Below are 27,459 nucleotides of genomic sequence, written 5' to 3'. Positions count from 1 at the left end.
GCCGCTGATGAAAATATAGAAACATTATGTCTAGGTTTTCACATGTACAGGCACACACACATACAGACTTTGTCGTCTTCAGCAACCTTAAGAAATGAACCCCCAGGTGAATGTGTATAAACTGAAAACGGCAGCATGTTGATGACGTCATCGTTCTGTGTCCCCTCCAGGCATCATCAAAGTGGGCCGCTGGAACCCCATGCCCATCCACTACCTGACTGACGCCCCAGAGGCCACCGTCGCCGACATGCTGCTGGATGTCTATCACATGGTTACCCTTCGCATCCTACTCCAGAGGTCAGTGGGGACGGACGGACGGGAGTGTGTGTGTGTGTGTGTGTGTGTGTGTGTGTGTGTGTGTGTGTGTGTGTGTGTGTGTGTGTGTGTGTGTGTGTGTGTGTGTGTGTGTGTGTGTGTGTGTGTGTGTGTGTGTGTGTGAGCGGGGAGAGAGCAGGTTTATTGATATGAAAGCAGGTTTATTGGGATGAGTATTGTCCTGGAGGCAGAACTAAGCCATTTCCGCTAGATAGGCCAGCTGCAAAGTCAAATTGGAAATATTGAAAAACTGTATGAAAACAAAAATGCAGCTTTTTGATCTTAATTTAAGGTTCAGGCATTAGGGTTAGCAGTGTGGGGAAGGTTAGGGTTAAGGTTAGATTCAGGCATTAGGGTTAGCAGTGTGGGAAGGTTAGGGTTAAGGTTAGGTTCAGGCATTAGGGTTAGCAGTGTGGTGAAGGTTAGGGTTAAGGTTAGGTTCAGGCATTAGGGTTAGCAGTGTGGTGAAGGTTAGGGTTAAGGTTAGGTTCAGGCATTAGGGTTAGCAGTGTGGTGAAGGTTAGGGTTAAGGTTAGATTCAGGCATTAGGGTTAGCAGTGTGGGGAAGGTTAGGGTTAAGGTTAGGTTCAGGCATTAGGGTTAGCAGTGTGGGGAAGGTTAGGGTTAAGGTTAGGTTCAGGCATTAGGGTTAGCAGTGTGGGGAAGGTTAGGGTTAAGGTTAGGTTCAGGCATTAGGGTTAGCAGTGTGGTGAAGGTTAGGGTTAAGGTTAGGTTCAGGCATTAGGGTTAGCAGTGTGGGGAAGGTTAGGGTTAAGGTTAGGTTCAGGCATTAGGGTTAGCAGTGTGGGGAAGGTTAGGGTTAAGGTTAGGTTCAGGCATTAGGGTTACAGTGTGGTGAAGGTTAGGGTTAATCTTTGGTTAGGTTCAGGCATTAGGGTTAGCTGTGCACACTATGAAGGTTAGGTTAAGGTTAGGTTCAGGCATTAGGGTTAGCAGTGTGGTGAAGGTTATGGGTTAAGGTTAGATTCAGGCATTAGGTTAGCAGTGTGGTGAAGGTTAGGGTTAACAACAGGTTCAGGCATTAGGGTTAGCAGTGTGGTGAATGTAAGGGTTAAGGTTAGGTTCAGGCATTAGGGTTAGCTGCCCCTGTGAAGGTTATTAAGGTTAGGTTCAGGCATCCTAGGTTAGCAGTGTGGTGAAGGTTAGGGTTAAGGTTTGGTTCAGGCATTAGGGTTAGCAGTGTGGTGAAGGTTAGGGTTAAGGTTCATTCTGAGGACTAAGAGGTTCAGGCATTAGGGTTAGCAGTCATGAAGGTTAGGGTTAAGGTTAGGTTCAGTGCATTAGGGTTAGCAGTGTGGTGAAGGTTAGGGTTAAGGTTAGGTTCAGGCATTAGGGTTAGCTGTGTGGTGAAAGTTAGGGTTAAGGTTAGATTCAGGCATTAGGGTTAGCAGTGTGGTGAAGGTTAGGGTTAAGGTTAGGTTCAGGCATTAGGGTTAGCAGTGTGGTGAAGGTTAGGGTTAAGGTTAGGTTCAGGCATTAGGGTTAGCAGTGTGGTGAAGGTTAGGGTTAAGGTTAGGTTCAGGCATTAGGGTTAGCAGTGTGGTGAAGGTTAGGGTTAAGGTTAGGTTCAGGCATTAGGGTTAGCAGTGTGGTGAAGGTTAGGGTTAAGGTTAGGTTCAGGCATTAGGGTTAGCAGTGTGGTGAAGGTTAGGGTTAAGGTTAGGTTCAGGCATTAGGGTTAGCTGTGTGGTGAAGGTTAGGGTTAAGGTTAGATTCAGGCATTAGGGTTAGCAGTGTGGTGAAGGTTAGGGTTAATTAGATTCAGGTGTTAGGGTTAGCAGTGTGGTGAAGGTTAGGGTTAAGATTAGATTCAGGCGTTAGGGTTAGCAGTGTGGTTAAGGTTAGGGTTAAGATTAGATTCAGGCATTAGGGTTAGCAGTGTGGTTAAGGTTAGAGATAAGGTTAGGTTTAAAATCAAATGTAATGACTTTATGACACCCAGCTGGTGAGCACTCTGCAGAGCTGCCTCCAGAACAACATTCATGACGAAAAACGCTAACCTGCACTTACAGTGAGTCACTTATCAACAGTGGGTAATGGTAACCGTCAATAATCTTTGTTTAGTAGTGTTACCATGGTAGTACCACAGCACACTATAACAATCCACCCTGGTTATGACTTTGTTGATAGGAGTAGATAGTCTCGCTATCATTATGGCCACTGTTTGACATCAGGTTAGCTGGCACCAGGATGACAACACATACACTAAATAGGTGCAGTGAAATGTGTTGTTTTACAGGGTCAGCCATAGTGGTACGGTGCCCCTGGAATATATTAGGGTTATGTTCGTTCCTCAAGGGCATATCGACAGATTTTCACCTTGTTTCCTCGGGTATTCAAACCAGAGACCTTTCGGTTACTGGCCCAAAGCTCTGACCACGATGCTACCTGCCACCCCATTGGGTGATCCTGATGAAACCAGTTTAAACATGTCTCAAGCAGAACTCATAAATCATTCTGAGGACTAAGATGTCTACTTTTTGGCCAGTGACTTTCGCTGGGATTTTGTGTATTTTCAGGCCAAATTCTCATTACCGAAATTTGTCCAAATTAGATTCTCTGGTAATTTTATTAAATTTTACTTCAGAAAAGCCAAACGTTTTTGAATAAAAAACAAAATTATGTTGCTGTAGTTTGTCCATAAGTCATAAAAATTGTATACTAGTTGAAGGACATTAAACTATAATATGTCTTACGTGCAAGCACGTGTCTCATTACTGTGACTGTGTCTCATTACCGTAACACTTTTTCAAGTTCCTGTAAAAACTCCAATCAGTTTTGTAATAACGTTTAATTCACCCATGATGCATCATCCAGAGGAGGAGTAGAAGTTCAATTCATGTTTGTTTGTATGCCTTCAGAACGAGGTTCTTATTCTCCAACACCCATTTTACCTCACTTGGCCTTCTCATTACCCCACTTGGCCTTCTCATTACCCCACTTGGCCTTCTCATTACCCCACTTGGCCTTCTCATTACCCCACTTGGCCTTCTCATTACCCCACTTGACCTTCTCATTTCCTCACTTGGCCTTCTTATTACCTCACTTGGCCTTCTCATTACCCCACTTGACCTTCTCATTTCCTCACTTGGCCTTCTTATTACCTCACTTGGCCTTTTCATTACCTCACTTGGCCTTCTCATTACCCCACTTGGCCTTCTCATTACCCCACTTGGCCTTCTCATTACCCCACTTGACCTTCTCATTTCCTCACTTGGCCTTCTTATTACCTCACTTGGCCTTCTCATTACCCCACTTGACCTTCTCATTTCCTCACTTGGCCTTCTTATTACCTCACTTGGCCTTCTCATTACCCCACTTGACCTTCTCATTTCCTCACTTGGCCTTCTTATTACCTCACTGGCCTTCTCATTACCCCACTTGGCCTTCTCATTACCCCACTTGGCCTTCTCATTACCCCATTTGGCCTTCTCATTACCCCACTTGACGTTCTCATTTCCTCACTTGGCCTTCTTATTACCTCACTTGGCCTTCTCATTACCCCACTTGACCTTCTCATTTCCTCACTTGGCCTTCTTATTACCTCACTTGGCCTTCTCATTACCCCACTTGGCCTTCTCATTACCTCACTATGGCTTTCTCATTACCCCACTTGGCCTCCTCATTACCCCGTTGGCCTTCTCATTACCCCACTTGGCCTTCTCATTACCCCACTTGGCCTTCTCATTACCCCACTTCAGTCCACAGTACCCCACTTGGCCTTCTCATTACCCCACTTGGCCTGTGTTGTGGTGTTCCATTACCCCACTTGGCCTTCTCATTACCCCACTTGACCTTCTCATTACCTCACTTGGCTTTCTCATTACCCCACTTGGCCTTCTCATTACCCCACTTGGCCTTCTCATTAACAAAATGGCAAAAAATCTCAAATTAGGAAAAAGTTTTATTTTATAGTTTCATTTGACATATTTTCAGTGCTATGTTTAACATAGGCCTTTTCATTAGGATAGCAATGTAAAAAAATATTAGTAAACTGTTTTTGAACTGTTACTTTTGTGGAAATGATGGTGTGTATTTGATCCAAAAACATAATGATAATAATTACAAAATATATAGTACAGATTCTAATCTCAGAGATCCAAGAGGTGAAAAATGACACTTGAGAATTTTGGGGTCAAATGTCACTTTTTGTGTTGTTATGTTGTTATATGTCAAACAGGAAGTGATGTATTAGTGTCTCAGGGTTGTGTTCATCAGGCATCAAACTGACTGAAAGAGGGAGGGACTATGTGTGAAGTTGTCCAATAATAAATGATATATGTTTTCATTGCATAATGTTTTCCCTAGCATGTGGTAATGAATCCAACTCTGGTTCCAGATTTTCCAGGCTGGAGGATCTGCCGTCAGAGCAGTGGAACCACGCCACGGTGAGGAACAGCCCTCAAAGAGCTACTGAAGGAGATGAACCAGAGTTCCCTGGCCAAGGAGTGCCCTCTCAGTCTCAGGTAGCATTTTGTGTCATGTCATGCAACTTAGTCTCTGGTGTGTGGTGTTCCAGTCCATACAGTATGTGACTGTGTTGTGGTGTTCCAGTCCACAGTATGTGACTGTGTTGTGGTGTTCCAGTCCACAGTATGTGACTGTGTTGTGGTGTTCCAGTCCATACAGTATGTGACTGTGTTGTGGTGTTCCAGTCCACAGTATGTGACTGTGTTGTGGTGTTCCAGTCCATACAGTATGTGACTGTGTTGTGGTGTTCCAGTCCACAGTATGTGACTGTGGTGTGGTGTTCCAGTCCACAGTATGTGACTGTGTTGTGGTGTTCCAGTCCACAGTATGTGACTGTGTTGTGGTGTTCCAGTCCACAGTATGTGACTGTGTTGTGGTGTTCCAGTCCACAGTATGTGACTGTGTTGTGGTGTTCCAGTCCATACAGTATGTGAGTGTGTTGTGGTGTTCCAGTCCATACAGTATGTGACTGTGTTGTGGTGTTCCAGTCCATACAGTATGTGACTGTGTTGTGATGTTCCAGTCCATACAGTACGTGACTGTGTTGTGGTGTTCCAGTCCACAGTATGTGACTGTGTTGTGGTGTTCCAGTCCACAGTATGTGACTGTGTTGTGGTGTTCCAGTCCACAGTATGTGACTGTGTTGTGGTGTTCCAGTCCACAGTATGTGACTGTGTTGTGGTGTTCCAGTCCATACAGTATGTGACTGTGTTGTGGTGTTCCAGTCCACAGTATGTGACTGTGGTGTGGTGTTCCAGTCCACAGTATGTGACTGTGTTGTGGTGTTCCAGTCCATACAGTATGTGACTGTGTTGTGGTGTTCCAGTCCACAGTATGTGACTGTGTTGTGGTGTTCCAGTCCACAGTATGTGACTGTGTTGTGGTGTTCCAGTCTATACAGTATGTGACTGTGTTGTGGTGTTCCAGTCCATACAGTATGTGACTGTGTTGTGGTGTTCCAGTCTATACAGTATGTGACTGTGTTGTGGTGTTCCAGTCCACAGTATGTGACTGTGTTGTGGTGTTCCAGTCCATACAGTATGTGACTGTGTTGTGGTGTTCCAGTCCATACAGTATGTGACTGTGTTGTGGTGTTCCAGTCCACCGTATGTGACTGTGTTGTGGTGTTCCAGTCCACAGTATGTGACTGTGTTGTGGTGTTCCAGTCCACAGTATGTGACTATGTTGTGGTGTTCCAGTCTATACAGTATGTGACTGTGTTGTGGTGTTCCAGTCTATACAGTATGTGACTGTGTTGTGGTGTTCCAGTCCATACAGTATGTGACTGTGTTGTGGTGTTCCAGTCTATACAGTATGTGACTGTGTTGTGGTGTTCCAGTCCTATACAGTATGTGACTGTGTTGTGGTGTTCCAGTCCATACAGTATGTGACTGTGTTGTGGTGTTCCAGTCTATACAGTATGTGACTGTGTTGTGGTGTTCCAGTCTATACAGTATGTGACTGTGTTGTGGTGTTCCAGTCCACAGTATGTGACTGTGTTGTGGTGTTCCAGTCCATACAGTATGTGACTGTGTTGTGGTGTTCCAGTCCATACAGTATGTGACTGTGTTGTGGTGTTCCAGTCATACAGTATGTGACTGTGTTGTGGTGTTCCAGTCCATACAGTATGTGACTGTGTTGTGGTGTTCCAGTCTATACAGTATGTGACTGTGTTGTGGTGTTCCAGTCCTATACAGTATGTGACTGTGTTGTGGTGTTCCAGTCCATACAGTATGTGACTGTGTTGTGGTGTTCCAGTCTATACAGTATGTGACTGTGTTGTGGTGTTCCAGTCCACAGTATGTGACTGTGTTGTGGTGTTCCAGTCCATACAGTATGTGACTGTGTTGTGGTGTTCCAGTCCATACAGTATGTGACTGTGTTGTGGTGTTCCAGTCCACCGTATGTGACTGTGTTGTGGTGTTCCAGTCCACAGTATGTGACTGTGTTGTGGTGTTCCAGTCCACAGTATGTGACTGTGTTGTGGTGTTCCAGTCTATACAGTATGTGACTGTGTTGTGGTGTTCCAGTCTATACAGTATGTGACTGTGTTGTGGTGTTCCAGTCCATACAGTATGTGACTGTGTTGTGGTGTTCCAGTCTATACAGTATGTGACTGTGTTGTGGTGTTCCAGTCCACAGTATGTGACTGTGTTGTGGTGTTCCAGTCCATACAGTATGTGACTGTGTTGTGGTGTTCCAGTCTATACAGTATGTGACTGTGTTGTGGTGTTCCAGTCTATACAGTATGTGACTGTGTTGTGGTGTTCCAGTCCACAGTATGTGACTGTGTTGTGGTGTTCCAGTCCATACAGTATGTGACTGTGTTGTGGTGTTCCAGTCTATGCAGTATGTGACTGTGTTGTGGTGTTCCAGTCCATACAGTATGTGACTGTGTTGTGGTGTTCCAGTCTATACAGTATGTGACTGTGTTGTGGTGTTCCAGTCCACAGTATGTGACTGTGTTGTGGTGTTCCAGTCCATACAGTATGTGACTGTGTTGTGGTGTTCCAGTCCACAGTATGTGACTGTGTTGTGGTGTTCCAGTCCACAGTATGTGACTGTGTTGTGGTGTTCCAGTCTATACAGTATGTGACTGTGTTGTGGTGTTCCAGTCCACAGTATGTGACTGTGTTGTGGTGTTCCAGTCCACAGTATGTGACTGTGTTGTGGTGTTCCAGTCTATAAAGTATGTGACTGTGTTGTGGTGTTCCAGTCCACAGTATGTGACTGTGTTGTGGTGTTCCAGTCCACAGTATGTGACTGTGTTGTGGTGTTCCAGTCCACAGTATGTGACTGTGTTGTGGTGTTCCAGTCCACAAGTATGTGACTGTGTTGTGGTGTTCCAGTCTATACAGTATGTGACTGTGTTGTGGTGTTCCAGTCCACAGTATGTGACTGTGTTGTGGTGTTCCAGTCCACAGTATGTGACTGTGTTGTGGTGTTCCAGTCTATACAGTATGTGACTGTGTTGTGGTGTTCCAGTCCACAGTATGTGACTGTGTTGTGGTGTTCCAGTCCATACAGTATGTGACTGTGTTGTGGTGTTCCAGTCTATACAGTATGTGACTGTGTTGTGGTGTTCCAGTCCATACAGTATGTGACTGTGTTGTGGTGTTCCAGTCTATACAGTATGTGACTGTGTTGTGGTGTTCCAGTCCACAGTATGTGACTGTGTTGTGGTGTTCCAGTCCACAGTATGTGACTGTGTTGTGGTGTTCCAGTCCACAGTATGTGACTGTGTTGTGGTGTTCCAGTCTATAAAGTATGTGACTGTGTTGTGGTGTTCCAGTCCACAGTATGTGACTGTGTTGTGGTGTTCCAGTCCATACAGTATGTGACTGTGTTGTGGTGTTCCAGTCCATACAGTATGTGACTGTGTTGTGGTGTTCCAGTCTATACAGTATGTGACTGTGTTGTGGTGTTCCAGTCCACAGTATGTGACTGTGTTGTGGTGTTCCAGTCCATACAGTATGTGACTGTGTTGTGGTGTTCCAGTCTATACAGTATGTGACTGTGTTGTGGTGTTCCAGTCCATACAGTATGTGACTGTGTTGTGGTGTTCCAGTCTATACAGTATGTGACTGTGTTGTGGTGTTCCAGTCCACAGTATGTGACTGTGTTGTGGTGTTCCAGTCCACAGTATGTGACTGTGTTGTGGTGTTCCAGTCTATACAGTATGTGACTGTGTTGTGGTGTTCCAGTCTATAAAGTATGTGACTGTGTTGTGGTGTTCCAGTCCACAGTATGTGACTGTGTTGTGGTGTTCCAGTCCATACAGTATGTGACTGTGTTGTGGTGTTCCAGTCCATACAGTATGTGACTGTGTTGTGGTGTTCCAGTCTATACAGTATGTGACTGTGTTGTGGTGTTCCAGTCTATACAGCATGTGACTGTGTTGTGCTGTTCCAGTCCATACAGTATGTGACTGTGTTGTGGTGTTCCAGTCTATACAGTATGTCAGTCCATACAGTATGTGACTGTGTTGTGGTGTTCCAGTCTATACAGTATGTGACTGTGTTGTGGTGTTCCAGTCTATACAGTATGTGACTGTGTTGTGGTGTTCCAGTCCACAGTATGTGACTGTGTTGTGGTGTTCCAGTCCATACAGTATGTAACTGTGTTGTGGTGCTCCAGGTCTTTATAGGTCTAATATTACACAGTACACATTCACTAAAACATACACTATATTCACTCTCTCTCTCTCTCTCTCTCTCTCTCTCTCTCTCTCTCTCTCTCTCTCTCATCAGAGTATGATCTCTGCCATAGTCAACAGCTCATACTATGCCAACGTGTCCACCTCCAAGTGCCAGGAGTTTGGCCGCTGGTACAAGAAGTACAAAAGGATTCAAGGTGAGGTGTGTCCCCTCTTGGCTCCTGTAGCCTCACACACACACTCCTGTAGCCTCACACAACCAGTCATATGTCATTAGCACCTTCCACTATAACATTGCCTGTCATTGGCTGGGATCCTAACTGTAAGTCCTTGAGCTGACCCACATGTCGGGCCCTTCTTTCAGCAGACAGTTATCATTGGCCCTTGAGTAGTGTCGGATCAAGCTTCTGGGGGCCTAAGGCAAGGCTTGATTGTGGGGGGCCACCTCCCGCCTTAAAGCTCAAAAACTATATTTTGATTTTGTTTTTGATTAGTCCACTGTTGATAAAGTCCCGAAACGCTTTGCAGGTCAGCAGTCAAGGTTTCAAGATATTGGACATTCAAGAAGCAAACTGTCATCTGCCACATCATGATGATGATGCGTTTTGCCAGTGACAGTTTGGTTCTTAAAAGTCCAATATCTTGAAACCTTGACTGCTGACATACAAACCATTTAGTATTAACAGTGGACTAATGATGTTCCTTTAAGTCCATACGCACAGTCTGCTTATAGGAGATACAGCACTACTATAGAGCAGGCCTCTGAGATGTGGGTTAACTAAACTGCAAAATCCCCCCGAGAAAAAAAAAGCTCTATAGAGACTAGAAACCCCACCATGATCCATGGTATTAGAGACATCTTTATAGAGACTAGAGACCCCACCATGATGCATGGTATTAGAGACAACTCTATAGAGACTAGAGACCCCACCATGATGCATGGTATTATTAGAGACATCTTTATAGAGACTAGAGACCCCACCATGATCCATGGTATTAGAGACAGAGACATCTTTATAGAGACTAGAGACCCCACCATGATGCATGGTATTAGAGACAACTCTATAGAGACTAGAGACCCCACCATGATCCATGGTATTAGAGACATCTTTATAGAGACTAGAGACCCCACCATGATCCATGGTATTAGAGACATCTTTATAGAGACTAGAGACCCCACCATGATGCATGGTATAGAGACAGCTCTATAGAGACCCCACCATGATGCATGGTATTAGAGACAGCTCTATAGAGACTAGAGACCCCACCATGATGCATGGTATTAGAGACATGCATGGTATTTTATAGAGACTAGAGACCCCACCATGATGCATGGTATTAGAGACATCTTTAAAGAGACTAGAGACCCCACCATGATGCATGGTATTAGAGACAGCTCTATAGAGACTAGAGAACCCACCATGATGCATGGTATTAGAGACAGATCTATAGAGACCCCACCATGATGCATGGTATTAGAGACAGCTCTATGGAGACTAGAGACCCCACCATGATGCATGGTATTAGAGACAGCTCTATAGAGACCCCACCATGATGCATGGTATTAGAGACAACTCTATAGAGACCCCACCATGATGCATGGTATTAGAGACAGCTCTATAGAGATGCTAGAGACCCCACCATGATGCATGGTATTAGAGACAGATCCATAGAGACCCCACTGTGATGCATGGTATTAGAGACAGATCCATAGAGACCCCACCGTGATGCATGGTATTAGAGACAGATCCATAGAGACCCCACCATGATGCATGGTATTAGAGACAGCTCTATAGAGACCCCACCATGATGCATGGTATTAGAGACAGCTCTATAGAGACTAGAGACCACACCATGATGCATGGTATTAGAGACAGCTCTATAGAGACTAGAGACCCCACCATGATGCATGGTATTAGAGACAGATCTATAGAGACCCCACCATGATGCATGGTATTAGAGACAACTCTATAGAGACCCCACCATGATGCATGGTATTAGAGACAGATCTATAGAGACCCCACCATGATGCATGGTATTAGAGACAGCAATATAGAGACTAGAGACCCCACCATGATGCATGGTATTAGAGACAGATCTATAGAGACCCCACCATGATGCATGGTATTAGTGACAGCTCTACAGAGACCCCACCATGATGCATGGTATTAGAGACAGCTCTATAGAGACCCCACCATGATGCATGGTATTAGAGACAGCTCTATAGAGACCCCACCATGATGCATGGTATTAGAGACAGCTCTATAGAGACTAGAGACCCCACCATGATGCATGGTATTAGAGACAGCTCTATAGAGACCCCACCATGATGCATGGTATTAGAGACAGATCTATAGAGACCCCACCATGATGCATGGTATTAGAGACAGCTCTATAGAGACCCCCCATGATGCATGGTATTAGAGACAGCTCTATAGAGACCCCACCATGATGCATGGTATTAGAGACAGCTCTATAGAGACCCCACCATGATGCATGGTATTAGAGACAGCTCTATATAGAGACCCCACCATGATGCATGGTATTAGAGACAGCTCTATAGAGACCCCACCATGATGCATGGTATTAGAGACAGCTCTATAGAGACCCCACCATGATGCATGGTATTAGAGACAGCTCTATAGAGACTAGAGACCCCACCATGATGCATGGTATTAGAGACAGATCTATAGAGACCCCACCATGATGCATGGTATTAGAGACAACTCTATAGAGACCCCACCATGATGCATGGTATTAGAGACAGATCTATAGAGACCCCACCATGATGCATGGTATTAGAGACAGCAATATAGAGACTAGAGACCCCACCATGATGCATGGTATTAGAGACAGATCTATAGAGACCCCACCATGATGCATGGTATTAGAGACAGCTCTATAGAGACCCCACCATGATGCATGGTATTAGAGACAACTCTATAGAGACCCCATCATGATGCATGGTATTAGAGACAGCTCTATAGAGACCCCACCATGATGCATGGTATTAGAGACAGCAATATAGAGACTAGAGACCCCACCATGATGCATGGTATTAGAGACAGCTCTATAGAGACCCCACCATGATACATGGTATTAGAGACAGATCTATAGAGACCCCACCGTGATGCATGGTATTAGAGACAGCTCTATAGAGACCCCACCATGATGCATGGTATTAGAGACAGCTCTATAGAGACCCCACCATGATGCATGGTATTAGAGACAGCTCTATAGAGACCCCACCATGATGCATGGTATTAGAGACAGCTCTATATATATCCCAACCTGATGCATGGTATTAGAGACAGCTCTATAGAGACCCCACCATGATGCATGGTATTAGAGACAGCTCTATATAGACCCCACCATGATGCATGGTATTAGAGACAGCTCTATAGAGACCCCACCATGATGCATGGTATTAGAGACAGCTCTATAGAGACCCCACCATGATGCATGGTATTAGAGACAGGTCTATAGAGACCCCACCATGATGCATGTATTAGAGACAGCTCTGTAGAGACTAGAAACCCCACCATGATGCATGGTATTAGAGACAGCTCTATAGAGACTAGAGACCCCACCATGATGCATGGTATTAGAGACAGCTCTATAGAGACTAGAGACCCCACCATGATGCATGGTATTAGAGACAGCTCTATAGAGACTAGAGACCCCACCATGATGCATGGTATTAGAGACAGATCTATAGAGACCCCACCATGATGCATGGTATTAGAGACAGATCTATAGAGACCCCCCCATGATGCATGGTATTAGAGACAGATCTATAGAGACCCCACCATGATGCATGGTATTAGAGACAGCATGATGCATATAGAGACTAGAGACCCCACCATGATGCATGGTATTAGAGACAACTCTATAGAGACCCCACCATGATGCATGGTATTAGAGACAGCTCTATAGATACTAGAGACCCCACCATGATGCATGGTATTAGAGACAGCTCTATAGAGACCCCACCATGATGCATGGTATTAGAGACAGCTCTATATAGACCCACCATGATGCATGGTATTAGAGACAGCTCTATAGAGACCCCACCATGATGCATGGTATTAGAGACAGATGTATAGAGACTAGAGACCCCACCATGATGCATGGTATTAGAGACAGCTCTATAGAGACCCCACCATGATCCATGGTATTAGAGACAGCTCTATAGAGACTAGAGACCCATGGTATTAGAGACAGCTCTATAGATACTAGAGACCCCACCATGATGCATGGTATTAGAGACAGATCTATAGAGACTAGAGACCCCACCAAGATGCATGGTATTAGAGACAGCTCTATAGAGACTAGAGACCACACCATGATGCATGGTATTAGAGACAGATCTATAGAGACCCCACCATGATGCATGGTATTAGAGACAGCTCTATAGAGACCCCACCATGATGCATGGTATTAGAGACAGCTCTATAGAGACCCACCATGATGCATGGTATTAGAGACAGCTCTATAGAGACCCCACCATGATGCATGGTATTAGAGACAGCTCTATAGAGACCCCACCATGATGCATGGTATTAGAGACAGCTCTATAGAGACCCCACCATGATCCATGGTATTAGAGACAGCTCTATAGAGACCCCACCATGATGCATGGTATTAGAGACAGCTCTATAGAGACCCCACCATGATGCATGGTATTAGAGACAGCTCTATGGAGACCCCACCATGATGCATGGTATTAGAGACAGCTCTATAGAGACTAGAGACCCCACCATGATGCATGGTATTAGAGACAGCTCTATAGAGACTAGAGACCCCACCATGATGCATGGTATTAGAGACAGATCTATAGAGACCCCACCATGATGCATGGTATTAGAGACAACTCTATAGAGACTAGAGACCCCACCATGATGCATGGTATTAGAGACAGCTCTATAGTGACCCCATCATGATCCATGGTTTACATAATCTTTTAATGTCACCCTTAATATAGCAGAGAAAACCAAACACTCTCAGCCTCTAATCAGAAGCAGCCGCTTGCCACTCCACACTGGGAGATCCCCTTACACACACACTCAGTGAAACGTCACACACACACACACACACACACACACACACACACACACACACACACACACACACACACACACACACACACACACACACACACACACACACACACACACACACACACACACACACACAAACACACACACACCCACACACACACACACACACACACACACACACACACACACACACACACACACACATGCATGGATTTACACACACTTGGAGCTCATAGCAGACCATGTACCCTCTCCTTACGCTCTCCTCCCTGTTTAACACTGTCATTCCAACATGGAGGCAGATCAAAGTTGACACCAGACCACAAACACAGGGAGAAGTGGGAGAGGAGATAAATGGTGCCTGTGGTCTGACAGGGGAGGGGGAGGGGGAGGGAGGAGGGGGATCAGGTTCCCTACAGCCCATAGTATTAGTTCTGATTCTGTTCTGCTCTGCGGCCCCAAAAGACAAACACACTGCAGCCATCCAGATGTTGTAAAACGGGGAATGGGACGTTCCCATTGGATTAGTGTAGTCACCTCAGAATCTGATTGGAGGATCTACTTGTCAGTCTTAGGACCTTCTGTTGATGTCAATTGCATGGCTGGATGGATGGATAATACATGGATAAAATATAGTTGAATGCTGTGTAACCTACCTACTGGGCTGTACTGTACCGTATAAGTGTATTGTTTTGTTAACCAGTCTGATATATGGCATGTGACTTCACTACAGGTGAATACCTGGAGAAGATGTGGTCAGGACGGGATAGACCTGATATTAAAGGTGAGTTGGAAAGACGCCCATTACCTGAATATATATATATAGTATCTGAACAGTATATAGATGGTATTGAGATCTCTTCAGACCTCCTCTCACCACCATGTCTGTTTGTATCTGCAGTGGAGAGGGACAGCATGTCAGACGTATGTGGCCTGGGACAGCGCCCCCCCTCTCACCTGACCCCACCAACCCAGCTTGGAGGGTTACCCCTCAAGGTTGGACTAGAGGACCCCCAAACCCCCAGCCAGCAACAGGCCCTCCCCCACCTGTCTCAGCAGCACTCACCCCATGCCCAGCACCACCACAGCCCACCGCCCAGACGCCAGGCGCCCCCTCCCGGTCCTCTGGCCTCCCTCCAACCCTTACTGGGCCCGGGCGGTCTCCTCTCCCCCCAGCTCAGCCCTCAGATGGTCAGGCAACAACTGGCCATGGCCCACCTCATCAACCAGCAGCTAGCTGTTAGCCGCCTGCTAGCCCACCAGCACGGTCCGCAGGCCCTCCACCAGCAGCAGCACCAACAGTTCCTCAACCACCCACCCATCCCGCGCTCCTGCAAAGCCCCAGGAGGCCTCACCGATCCTGGGATGAATCCGTCGGCCGTGGAGGTCTGTCCGGACATCTACCATCAGGTCAGAGAGGAGCTGAAGAGGGCCAGCGTCTCTCAGGCTGTGTTCGCCAGGGTGGCCTTCAACCGCACACAGGTGAGACATCTACCTCCACTTCCACTTCCATTTCTAAGCACTGAAACCTCCACTTAAGTTGAATTTTCACTTAATCTCCCATTGACATCAATACATCAATGCGGGTCTGATTTTTTCAGGTTCTTTGGTCCACAGCACTAAAAGATCCGGAGCCCCGAATCTTCTGCACATGTTTATAGTCTCTACTTTACACACAGAGAGCAGGCTACTCCGAGAACAGGCTACTCTGAGAAGGCTACTCTGAGAACAGGCTGCTCAGTGAACAGGCTACTCAGAGAACAGGCTACTCCGAGAACAGGCTGCTCAGTGAACAGGCTACTCAGAGAACAGGCTACTCCGAGAACAGGCTGCTCAGTGAACAGGCTACTCCGAGAACAGGCTACTCAGAGAACAGGCTACTCAGAGAACAGGCTACTCAGAAAACAGGCTACTCAGAAAACAGGCTACTCAGAGAACAGGCTACTCAGAGAACAGGCTACTCCGAGAACAGGCTGCTCAGTGAACAGGCTACTCCGAGAACAGGCTGCTCCGAGAACAGGCTACTCAGAGAACAGGCTACTTAGAGAACAGGCTACTCAGAAAACAGGCTACTCCAAGAACAGGCTACACAGGCCAATGGTTCTGGTGTTGTTTAATAAAGTTAGATCAAAGCAGAATCAATGTCTGCCAGATCACATAATGATCACAGTATTCTACATTACATAAACCAATATAATAGCCTAGTATAGCTTTACTGGAAGACAAAAAACAACAGCAAATTGTTTTCTCATGTGGCCAAAACTCAACAACACGCGCCACTGGACAAAATACTAGGATGGCTGCAGTTTGTTAGCACCATCTGCTCTAAGATTCGTTCACTCAGTCGCACTGTAGGCTACTTCTAAACAACACTGTAGGATACTTCTAAACAACACTGTAGGATACTTCTAAACAACACTGTAGGATACTTCTAAACAACACTGTAGGATACTACTAAACAACTCTGTAGGCTACTACTAAACAACACTGTAGACTACTACTAAACAACACTGTAGACTACTACTAAACAACACTGTAGGCTACTACTAAACAACACTGTAGGCTACTACTAAACAACACTGTAGGCTACTACTAAACAACACTGTAGACTACTACTAAACAACACTGTAGACTACTACTAAACAACACTGTAGGCTACTACTAAACAACACTGTAGGCTACTACTAAACAACTCTGTAGGCTACTACTAAACAACACTGTAGACTACTACTAAACAACACTGTAGGCTACTACTAAACAACACTGTAGGCTACTACTAAACAACACTGTAGGCTACTACTAAACAACTCTGTAGGCTACTACTAAACAACACTGTAGGCTACTACTAAACAACACTGTAGACTACTACTAAACAACACTGTAGGCTACTACTAAACAACACTGTAGACTACTACTAAACAACACTGTAGGCTACTACTAAACAACACTGTAGAATACTACTAAACAACTCTGTAGGCTACTACTAAACAACACTGTAGACTACTACTAAACAACTCGGTAGGCTACTACTAAACAACACTGTAGACTACTACTAAACAACACTGTAGGCTACTACTAAACAACACTGTAGGCTACTACTAAACAACTCGGTAGGCTACTACTAAACAACACTGTAGGCTACTACTAAACAACACTGTAGACTACTACTAAACAACACTGTAGGCTACTACTAAACAACACTGTAGAATACTACTAAACAACTCGGTAGGCTACTACTAAACAACACTGTAGACTACTACTAAACAACACTGTAGGCTACTACTAAACAACACTGTAGACTACTACTAAACAACACTGTAGGCTACTACTAAACAACTCTGTAGGCTACTACTAAACAACTCGGTAGGCTACTACTAAACAACACTGTAGGCTACCACTAAACAACTCTGTAGGCTACTACTAAACAACACTGTAGACTACTACTAAACAACACTGTAGACTACTACTAAACAACACTGTAGGCTACTACTAAACAACACTGTAGAATACTACTAAACAACACTGTAGGCTACTACTAAACAACACTGTAGACTACTACTAAACAACACTGTAGACTACTACTAAACAACACTGTAGACTACTACTAAACAACACTGTAGACTACTACTAAACAACACTGTAGACTACTACTAAACAACACTGTAGACTACTACTAAACAACACTGTAGACTACTACTAAACAACACTGTAGAATACTACTAAACAACACTGTAGACTACTACTAAACAACACTGCAGGCTACTACTAAACAACACTGTAGACTACTACTAAACAACACTGTAGACTACTACTAGACAACACTGTAGACTACTACTAAACAACACTGTAGACTACTACTAAACAACACTGTAGGCTACTACTAAACAACACTGTAGGCTACTACTAAACAACACTGTAGACTACTACTAAACAACACTGTAGACTACTACTAAACAACACTGTAGACTACTACTAAACAACACTGTAGACTACTACTAAACAACACTGTAGACTACTACTAAACAACACTGTAGACTACTACTAAACAACACTGTAGACTACTACTAAACAACACTGTAGACTACTACTAAACAACACTGTAGGCTACTACTAAACAACACTGTAGACTACTACTAAACAACACTGTAGGCTACTACTAAACAACACTGTAGACTACTACTAAACAACACTGTAGGCTACTACTAAACAACACTGTAGGCTACTACTAAACAACACTGCATCACTCATCACTGAAACACACTGAGATCAAATGGTCACTATGCAGAATGATGCTGCATGGACGTTTCACCGGTAAAACCTGAATAATTATCATGCACTATTAAATGCAGTGTTGTTTTTGTCTTCCAGTGAAGTTATACTAGGCTATTATATTGAGTTCTGTAATGTAGAATACTGTGATGGTTATGGGATCTTGCCGACATTGATTCAGCTTTGATCTAACTTTATTAAACAACACCATTCGCCAGCGGAGCTGATACACACACGTGGTCTGCACATGCGCAGAAGCTTCGGGAGCTATGGATCTTTGAGTGCAACGGACTACATATCCAGAAGAAGTGGGATTCACGGCCAGAACTGTGACCACTGTAGCTTTTGAAGGGTCTCAGAGTTGGTTTGTCATCAGTAGAGACCTGTCTAAATCCCTAGCATGTCATATGAGTGTTCTGAAAGCTGAATATAACTCCACTGCACTGATACTGACTGTTGACAAAGCCCAATACACTGACATAGGGACATTCCTACCTAAAGAGAGTAGAGTAGAGTAGAGTAGAGTAGAGTAGAGTAGAGTAGAGTAGAGTAGAGTGAGAGAGTGAGAGAGTGAGAGAGAGAGAGAGAGAGAGAGAGAGAGAGAGAGAGAGAGAGATGTAATGAGAGAATTAGAGTATGAAAGATTACTTGGAGGGTCCTTGCTAAGAGACCTGACATATGCGCGCGTGTTTGTGTCTCAGGGCCTGCTGTCTGAGATCCTTCGTAAAGAGGAGGACCCTCGCCAGGCCTCCCAGTCACTCCTGGTCAACCTCAAAGCTATGCAGAACTTCCTGAACCTCCACGAGAGCGAACGCGACCACATTTACCAGGAGGAGCGTGAACGCAGCATGAACCCCAACCTCAACCTAGGCAACCTGACCCCAACCAATCAGAACTCCAGCTCCACTGGCCAGCGACTCACACAGGTACACGTACATACCCAGGTGTCCTCGTGTACGTTGAATAGGAACACTAGGGAATAGCCACATCAGGCACACATCTACAACCACACCTGGGTTTAAATAGTATTCATATTTCCTCTCTAATACACTGAAGTGCCAGGGTGGGTGGGGTTTGCACTTTTGGGATTGTTGCATTGGTTCCATTGCGTCTGGAAATCTCAATCTCAAAGTGAAGTTTAAGTATTTGAAAGAAAATAAATACTATTCGAGCCCAGGTCTGGCTACAACCCACATCACACACAGAAACACCCCTGCCAGTACACTAACAGGTAAACACTGTAGTCTCATCACACACAGACACACCCCTGCCAGTACACTAACAGGTAAACACTGTAGTCACATCACACACAGACACACCCCTGCCAGTACACTAACAGGTAAACACTGTAGTCACATCACACACAGACACACAGACCCTGCCAGTACACTAAACAGGTCAAACAGACAATGCAGGCAATCTCTTTAGGGACATCACACACAGACACACCACTGCCAACACTAACAGGTAAACAAATGCAGCCAGTCTTGTCTTGCCACTAAAACTCTCTCTTTCTTCCCCCCCCCCTCTTCTCCTCCCTACAGCCCAAGCCCCCTGACCCAGGTCAGTGCTGAGCTGCCCTTGAAGATGGAGTCCCTGGTCAACATCAACATTACCTCTGGGATCTATGATGAGATCCAGCAGGAGATGAAGAGAGCCAAGGTGTCCCAGGCCCTGTTCGCCAAGGTGGCCGCCAACAAGAGCCAGGTCAGTCCACACACATACAGTATACCAGGGGTCACCAACAAGAGCCAGGTCAGTCCACACACATACAGAATACCAGGGGTCACCAACAAGAGCCAGGTTAGTCCACACACATACAGAATACCAGGGGTCACTAACAAGAGCCAGGTTAGTCCACACACATACAGTATACCAGGGGTCGCCAACAAGAGCCAGGTCAGTCCACACACATACAGTATACCAGGGGTCGCCAACAAGAGCCAGGTCAGTACACACACATACAGTATATCAGGGGTCACCAACAAGAGCCAGGTCAGTACACACACATACAGTATACCAGGGGTCGCCAACAAGAGCCAGGTCAGTACACACACATACAGTATATCAGGGGTCACCAACAAGAGCCAGGTCAGTCCACACAAATACAGTATACCAGGGGTCACCAACAAGAGCCAGGTCAGTACATTAGAATACAGTATACCAGGGGTCACCAACAAGAGCCAGGTCAGTACATTAGAATACAGTATATCAGGGGTCACCAACAAGAGCCAGGTCAGTACATTAGAATACAGTATACCAGGGGTCGCCAACAAGAGCCAGGTCAGTACATTAGAATACAGTATACCAGGGGTCACCAACAAGAGCCAGGTCAGTACATTAGCATACAGTATACCAGGGGTCACCAACAAGAGCCAGGTCAGTACATTAGCATACAGTAGACTGTATATAAGTATATAATAACAAGAGCCAGGTCAGTACATTAGTGAGAGGAGCAACAAGTGGTTCTGTTTGAAGCCACCCAGCTGAAGGTGAATTACTACATCCTGGGATCAGGATGCTTAGTATAATTGTAAATATCAGGGGTAAACAAGCCAGGTCAACACACAGTACACACACAACACACACACACACACACACACACACACATACACATACCAGGGGTCACTAACAAGAGCCAGGTCACACACACACACACACATACACACAGTATACCAGGGGTCACCAACAAGAGCCAGGTCAGTACATTACATACAGTATACCACACACACACACACACACACACACACACACACACACACACACACACACACACACCACACTAACAACAGCACACACACACACACACACAACACAGTATACACACACACACACACACTCATGTGCATGCCTGCACATGCATGTAATGCACACAATATCCCACACAATGGAGAATGTCATTTCTCCTGGGTTGATGAACTGTGGTGGATTTGATGGGAGGTAAGATCACATATCGGGGTATGTGGGCGGGGATGTCAAGCATGCGCTGGTTGTTTGGTACCACAGGCTGTGGTATCTGACTGTCGGGACCCGTGGCGTACCATCATGTCTCCGTGTGCAGATAAACAATGTGGGCGTCCAGGGCCGGGTAGAGATAAAAGAAACGTCTGTCACGCCAGCCAAAGGATCTGGCTTACGTGTGTGTGTGTGTATGTGTGTGTGTGTGTGTGTGTGTGTGTGTGTGTGTGTGTGTGTGTGTGTGTGTGTGTGTGTGTGTGTGTGTGTGTGTGTGTGTGTGTGTCTATGAGCATGTGTGTGCTGGGTTACACTAACGGGACCTCGTCAAAGACACTCCAAATAGAGGGACAGAGCATGCGGGATGTGGTGGCACATGAAGGAGAGGGATCCACTGGAGATAGCCATCTAGGAGAGGGAGCCACTGGAGATAGCCGTCTAGGAGAGGGATCCACTGGAGATAGCCGTCTAGGAGAGGGATCCACTGGAGATAGCCGTCTAGGAGAGGGATCCACTGGAGATAGCAGTCTAGGAGAGGGCTCCACTGGAGATAGCCGTCTAGGAGAGAGATCCACTGGAGATAGCCGTCTAGGAGAGGAACCACTGGAGATAGCCGTCTAGGAGAGGGATCCACTGGAGATAGCCAACTAGGAGAGGGAGCCACTGGAGATAGCCATCTAGGAGAGGGAGCCACTGTAGATAGCCGTCTAGGAGAGGGAGCCACTGTAGATAGCCGTCTAGGAGAGGGATCCACTGGAGATAGCCGTCTAAGAGAGGGAGCCATTGAAGATAGCCGTCTAGGAGAGGGAGCCACTGGAGATAGCAATCTAGGAGAGGGAGCCACTGGAGATAGCCATCTAGGAGAGGGAGCCACTGGAGACTACCTCTGAGGGTTTAGAGCTTGAGGGTCACCTCATACAAGTACTTGGTAGTATGGCTAGACGGTACACTGTCCTTCTCTCAGCACATATCAACGCTGCAGGCTAAAGTTAAATCTGGACTTGGTTTCCAAACTAACCCTGATTCAGATGACCATCCTACTCATGCTAGATTACGGAGTCAGCTCATCAGCTCATCAGAATCCGTCCTCTCGGTTTGGGTTAGTGTCAGAGACAGATGGTGATTCATCTTTGACATCCTGTCTTTGTATGACTGGTATTTGACAAGAGAGAATGGTTTGACCTGTGAAGTCTTTTGGTCTGAGGGTTGTACAGAGAGATCACATGATCATGGCTGGTCTGAGGGTTGTACAGAGAGATCACATGATCACAGCTGGTCTGAGGGTTGTACAGAGAGATCACATGATCACGGCTGGTCTGAGGGTTGTACAGAGAGATCACATGATCACAGCTGGTCTGAGGGTTGTACAGAGAGATCATATGATCACAGCTGGTCTGAGGGTTGTACAGAGAGATCACATGATCATGGTTGGTCTGAGGGTTGTACAGAGAGATCACATGATCACGGCTGGTCTGAGGGTTGTACAGAGAGATCACATGATCACGGCTGGTCTGAGGGTAGTACAGAGAGATCACATGATTAAGGCGTGAGGATTCTTGAGGAAGACATAAATAGACTGCTGTTGTTCTGGGTGGTTTCAGATTGTACTATCTAAGAAGTGGATTATAGAATAGCCAAAAAATAGGTTGCGTGTGTGTGTGTTTTTCACACACGTTAGTGTGGTGTGTGTAAACACGTGTGAGATACAGGCTTGTGTGTCTCTGTGTGTGCGCCACTGCTGGTCAGGGGTAGGGTCTCCTACAGGCCTGGCTCTGTGAGGGGTCATGGCTCAGTGACCCCATCTGGCCATGGCCCTCTCCGGAGAGACGGCTGGGGGAGGGAGAGAAGGAGCCCTGATCAGGTAATGAATAGGGGTGCTGGAGGAGGCTGTGTACAAACAACAGCTGGTGTCAGTGCCTGGGCCAGTCTAGCAGAGATAATCACATCTCTCCTCTCTCAGCACCACATCACTTTCATCTGGAACTTGTCTTTTGCCGTTTTCCCCATCCTGTTCTTTCATGTCTCTACCCCTCTCCATCCCCTTGTCCTGTCTCTCTTTCTCCATTTCCTCTCTCACTCTAGTGCTGTATGTTAAATGACCCGTCATCCCTCCCTCTCTGTCAGGGCTGGCTGTGTGAGCTGCTGCGTTGGAAGGAGAACCCCAGCCCAGACAACCGGACTCTGTGGGAGAACCTGTGTACCATTAGAAGGTTCCTGACCCTGTCCCAGGCTGAGAGGGACATGGTGTATGAAGAGGAGTCCACTGGAGCACCACTCAGTGAGGGTTCACACTGTCCTCCACATGTCTCCAGAAACACAGGTGAGACTCCACTGTCCTCCACATGTCTCCAGAAACACAGGTGAGACTCCACTGTCCTCCACATGTCTCCAGAAACCCAGGTGAGACTCCACTGTCCTCCACATGTCTCCAGAAACCCAGGTGAGACTCCACTGTCCTCCACATGTCTCCAGAAACACAGGTGAGACTCCACTGTCCTCCACATGTCTCCAGAAACCCAGGTGAGACTCCACTGTCCTCCACATGTCTCCAGAAACCCAGGTGAGAGACTCCACTGTCCTCCACATGTCTCCAGAAACACAGGTGAGACTCCACTGTCCTCCACATGTCTCCAGAAACCCAGGTGAGAGACTCCACTGTCCTCCACATGTCTCCAGAAACACAGGTGAGACTCCACTGTCCTCCACATGTCTCCAGAAACACAGGTGAGACTCCACTGTCCTCCACATGTCTCCAGAAACACAGGTGAGACTCCACTGTCCTCCACATGTCTCCAGAAACACAGGTGAGACTCCACTGTCCTCCTCATGTCTCCAGAAACCCAGGTGAGAGACTCCACTGTCCTCCACATGTCTCCAGAAACACAGGTGAGACTCCACTGTCCTCCACATGTCTCCAGAAACCCAAGTGAGACTCCACTGTCCTCCACATGTCTCCAGAAACACAGGTGAGACTCCACTGTCCTCCACATGTCTCCAGAAACCCAGGTGAGAGACTCCACTGTCCTCCACATGTCTCCAGAAACCCAGGTGAGACTCCACTGTCCTCCACATGTCTCCAGAAACCCAGGTGAGAGACTCCACTGTCCTCCACATGTCTCCAGAAACCCAGGTGAGACTCCACTGTCCTCCACATGTCTCCAGAAACCCAGGTGAGAGACTCCACTGTCCTCCACATGTCTCCAGAAACCCAGGTGAGACTCCACTGTCCTCCACATGTCTCCAGAAACCCAGGTGAGACTCCACTGTCCTCCACATGTCTCCAGAAACACAGGTGAGACTCCACTGTCCTCCACATGTCTCCAGAAACCCAGGTGAGACTCCACTGTCCTCCACATGTCTCCAGAAACCCAGGTGAGACTCCACTGTCCTCCACATGTCTCCAGAAACACAGGTGAGACTCCACTGTCCTCCACATGTCTCCAGAAACCCAGGTGAGACTCCACTGTCCTCCACATGTCTCCAGAAACCCAGGTGAGAGACTCCACTGTCCTCCACATGTCTCCTTGTCCAGGTGAGACTCCACTGTCCTCCACATGTCTCCAGAAACCCAGGTGAGAGACTCCACTGTCCTCCCCACATGTCTCCAGAAACACAGGTGAGACTCCACTGTCCTCCACATGTCTCCAGAAACCCAGGTGAGACTCCACTGTCCTCCACATGTCTCCAGAAACACAGGTGAGACTCCACTGTCCTCCACATGTCTCCAGAAACACAGGTGAGACTCCACTGTCCTCCACATGTCTCCAGAAACCCAGGTGAGAGACTCCACTGTCCTCCACATGTCTCCAGAAACACAGGTGAGACTCCACTGTCCTCCACATGTCTCCAGAAACCCAGGTGAGACTCCACTGTCCTCCACATGTCTCCAGAAACCCAGGTGAGACTCCACTGTCCTCCACATGTCTCCAGAAACCCAGGTGAGAGACTCCACTGTCCTCCACATGTCTCCAGAAACCCAGGTGAGACTCCACTGTCCTCCACATGTCTCCAGAAACCCAGGTGAGAGACTCCACTGTCCTCCACATGTCTCCAGAAACCCAGGTGAGACTCCACTGTCCTCCACATGTCTCCAGAAACCCAGGTGAGAGACTCCACTGTCCTCCACATGTCTCCAGAAACCCAGGTGAGAGACTCCACTGTCCTCCACATGTCTCCAGAACCACAGGTGAGACTCCACTGACCTCCACATGTCTCCAGAAACCCAGGTGAGAGACTCCACTGTCCTCCACATGTCTCCAGAACCACAGGTGAGAGACTCCACTGTCCTCCACATGTCTCCAGAAACCCAGGTGAGAGACTCCACTGTCCTCCACATGTCTCCAGAAACCCAGGTGAGAGACTCCACTGTCCTCCACATGTCTCCAGAAACCCAGGTGAGAGACTCCACTGTCCTCCACATGTCTCCAGAAACCCAGGTGAGAGACTCCACTGTCCTCCACATGTCTCCAGAAACCCAGGTGAGAGACTCCACTGTCCTCCACATGTCTCCAGAAACCCAGGTGAGACTCCACTGTCCTCCACATGTCTCCAGAAACCCAGGTGAGTGACTCCACTGTCCTCCACATGTCTCCAGAACCACAGGTGAGACTCCACTGACCTCCACATGTCTCAAGAAACCCAGGTGAGAGACTCCACTGTCCTCCACATGTCTCCAGAACCACAGGTGAGAGACTCCACTGTCCTCCACATGTCTCCAGAAACCCAGGTGAGAGACTCCACTGTCCTCCACATGTCTCCAGAACCACAGGTGAGACTCCACTGTCCTCCACATGTCTCCAGAAACCCAGGTGAGACTCCACTGTCCTCCACATGTCTCCAGAACCACAGGTGAGAGACTCCACTGTCCTCCACATGTCTCCAGAACCACAGGTGAGACTCCACTGTCCTCCACATGTCTCCAGAACCACAGGTGAGACTCCACTGTCCTCCACATGTCTCCAGAAACCCAGGTGAGAGACTCCACTGTCCTCCACATGTCTCCAGAACCACAGGTGAGAGACTCCACTGTCCTCCACATGTCTCCAGAACCACAGGTGAGACTCCACTGTCCTCCACATGTCTCCAGAACCACAGGTGAGAGGCCCGAGGGGAGAGGGGTCATCCCTGGCAAATACCTCACTGGTATATGGCTTGGACCCCCCCAAATTACATATTGGACACAATTGCAGCTGAAACTACAAACATAGAGTGTTCCCACAAAAAGCAAAGACTCTTCGCCTCAGTCCCTCAAAACAATTGTAGACAGATGTGAGGGACTTACAGTTGACCAGAAGTAGAAGTGTATGTTGTGTGCTGTTCAGTTTAACCATAAGCTTGTTGTGTGTCAGAATGACACTTGTCTGAAAGGGCCCGAACCAGTCCATCTTTCTATTCTCTCTCTCTCTTCTTTTAATAAATAAGCATCTTGGGAAGGATGTTGTGGTCACACCATGAACACATTCCTTCACTGCTCTCATAGGATGTCTGGGACCAAAGCAGGGACATAAATCTGCTAAAAATACCAACCTCATCTTCACTGATGGCGCCTAGCGAGGAGAGAGAGGGGGGGAAGCAGGAGAGGAGAAGGAGAGAGGGGGTGGAAGCAGGAGAGGAGAAGGAGAGAGAGGGGGGAAGCAGGAGAGGAGAAGGAGAGAGGGGGTGGATGGTAGGAGAGGGGTGGAAGGAGGAGAGGAGGGGGTGGAAGCAGGAGAGGAGAAGGAGAGAGGGGGTGGATGGTAGGAGAGGAGAAGGAGAGAGGGGGTGGATGGTAGGAGAGGAGAAGGAGAGAGGGGGTGGATGGTAGGAGAGGAGAAGGAGAGAGGGGGTGGAAGCAGGAGAGGAGAAGGAGAGAGGGGGTGGCAGGAGAGGAGAAGGAGAGAGGGGGTGGATGGTAGGAGAGGAGAAGGAGAGAGGGGGTGGATGGTAGGAGAGGAGAAGGAGAGAGGGGGTGGAAGCAGGAGAGAGAAGGAGAGAGGGGGTGGATGGCAGGAGAGGAGAAGGGAGAGGGGGTGGATGGTAGGAGAGGAGAAGGAATGTTACCCGTAAGGTAATGGTAGGAGAGAACAAGGGAGAGAGAGAAACAGGGAGGAGACAGAGAGAGAGAGATAGGCAGAGAGAAGGAGAGAGGGGGTGGACAGAGAGGAGACAGAGAGAGACAGACAGAGACAGAGACAGACAGACAGGACAGACAGAGAGACAGAGAGACAGACAGGA

The 27,459-nt window shown here is 47.0% G+C and overlaps 1 pseudogene; it reads left to right on the top strand.

The window, feature by feature from the left end:
- Positions 1-26,796, top strand: part of LOC135538623 (DNA-binding protein SATB2-like) — a 49,573-nt pseudogene extending 22,777 nt beyond the window's left edge.
- The last annotated feature ends 663 nt before the right edge of the window (positions 26,797-27,459 follow it).

The sequence above is a fragment of the Oncorhynchus masou genome, unplaced genomic scaffold (genome assembly GCF_036934945.1).
Source record: "Oncorhynchus masou masou isolate Uvic2021 unplaced genomic scaffold, UVic_Omas_1.1 unplaced_scaffold_992, whole genome shotgun sequence".
NCBI lineage: Eukaryota > Metazoa > Chordata > Actinopteri > Salmoniformes > Salmonidae > Oncorhynchus > Oncorhynchus masou.
The sequence above is the reverse complement of the archived record's forward strand: the minus strand, read 5'-3'. Positions and strand labels throughout refer to the sequence as shown.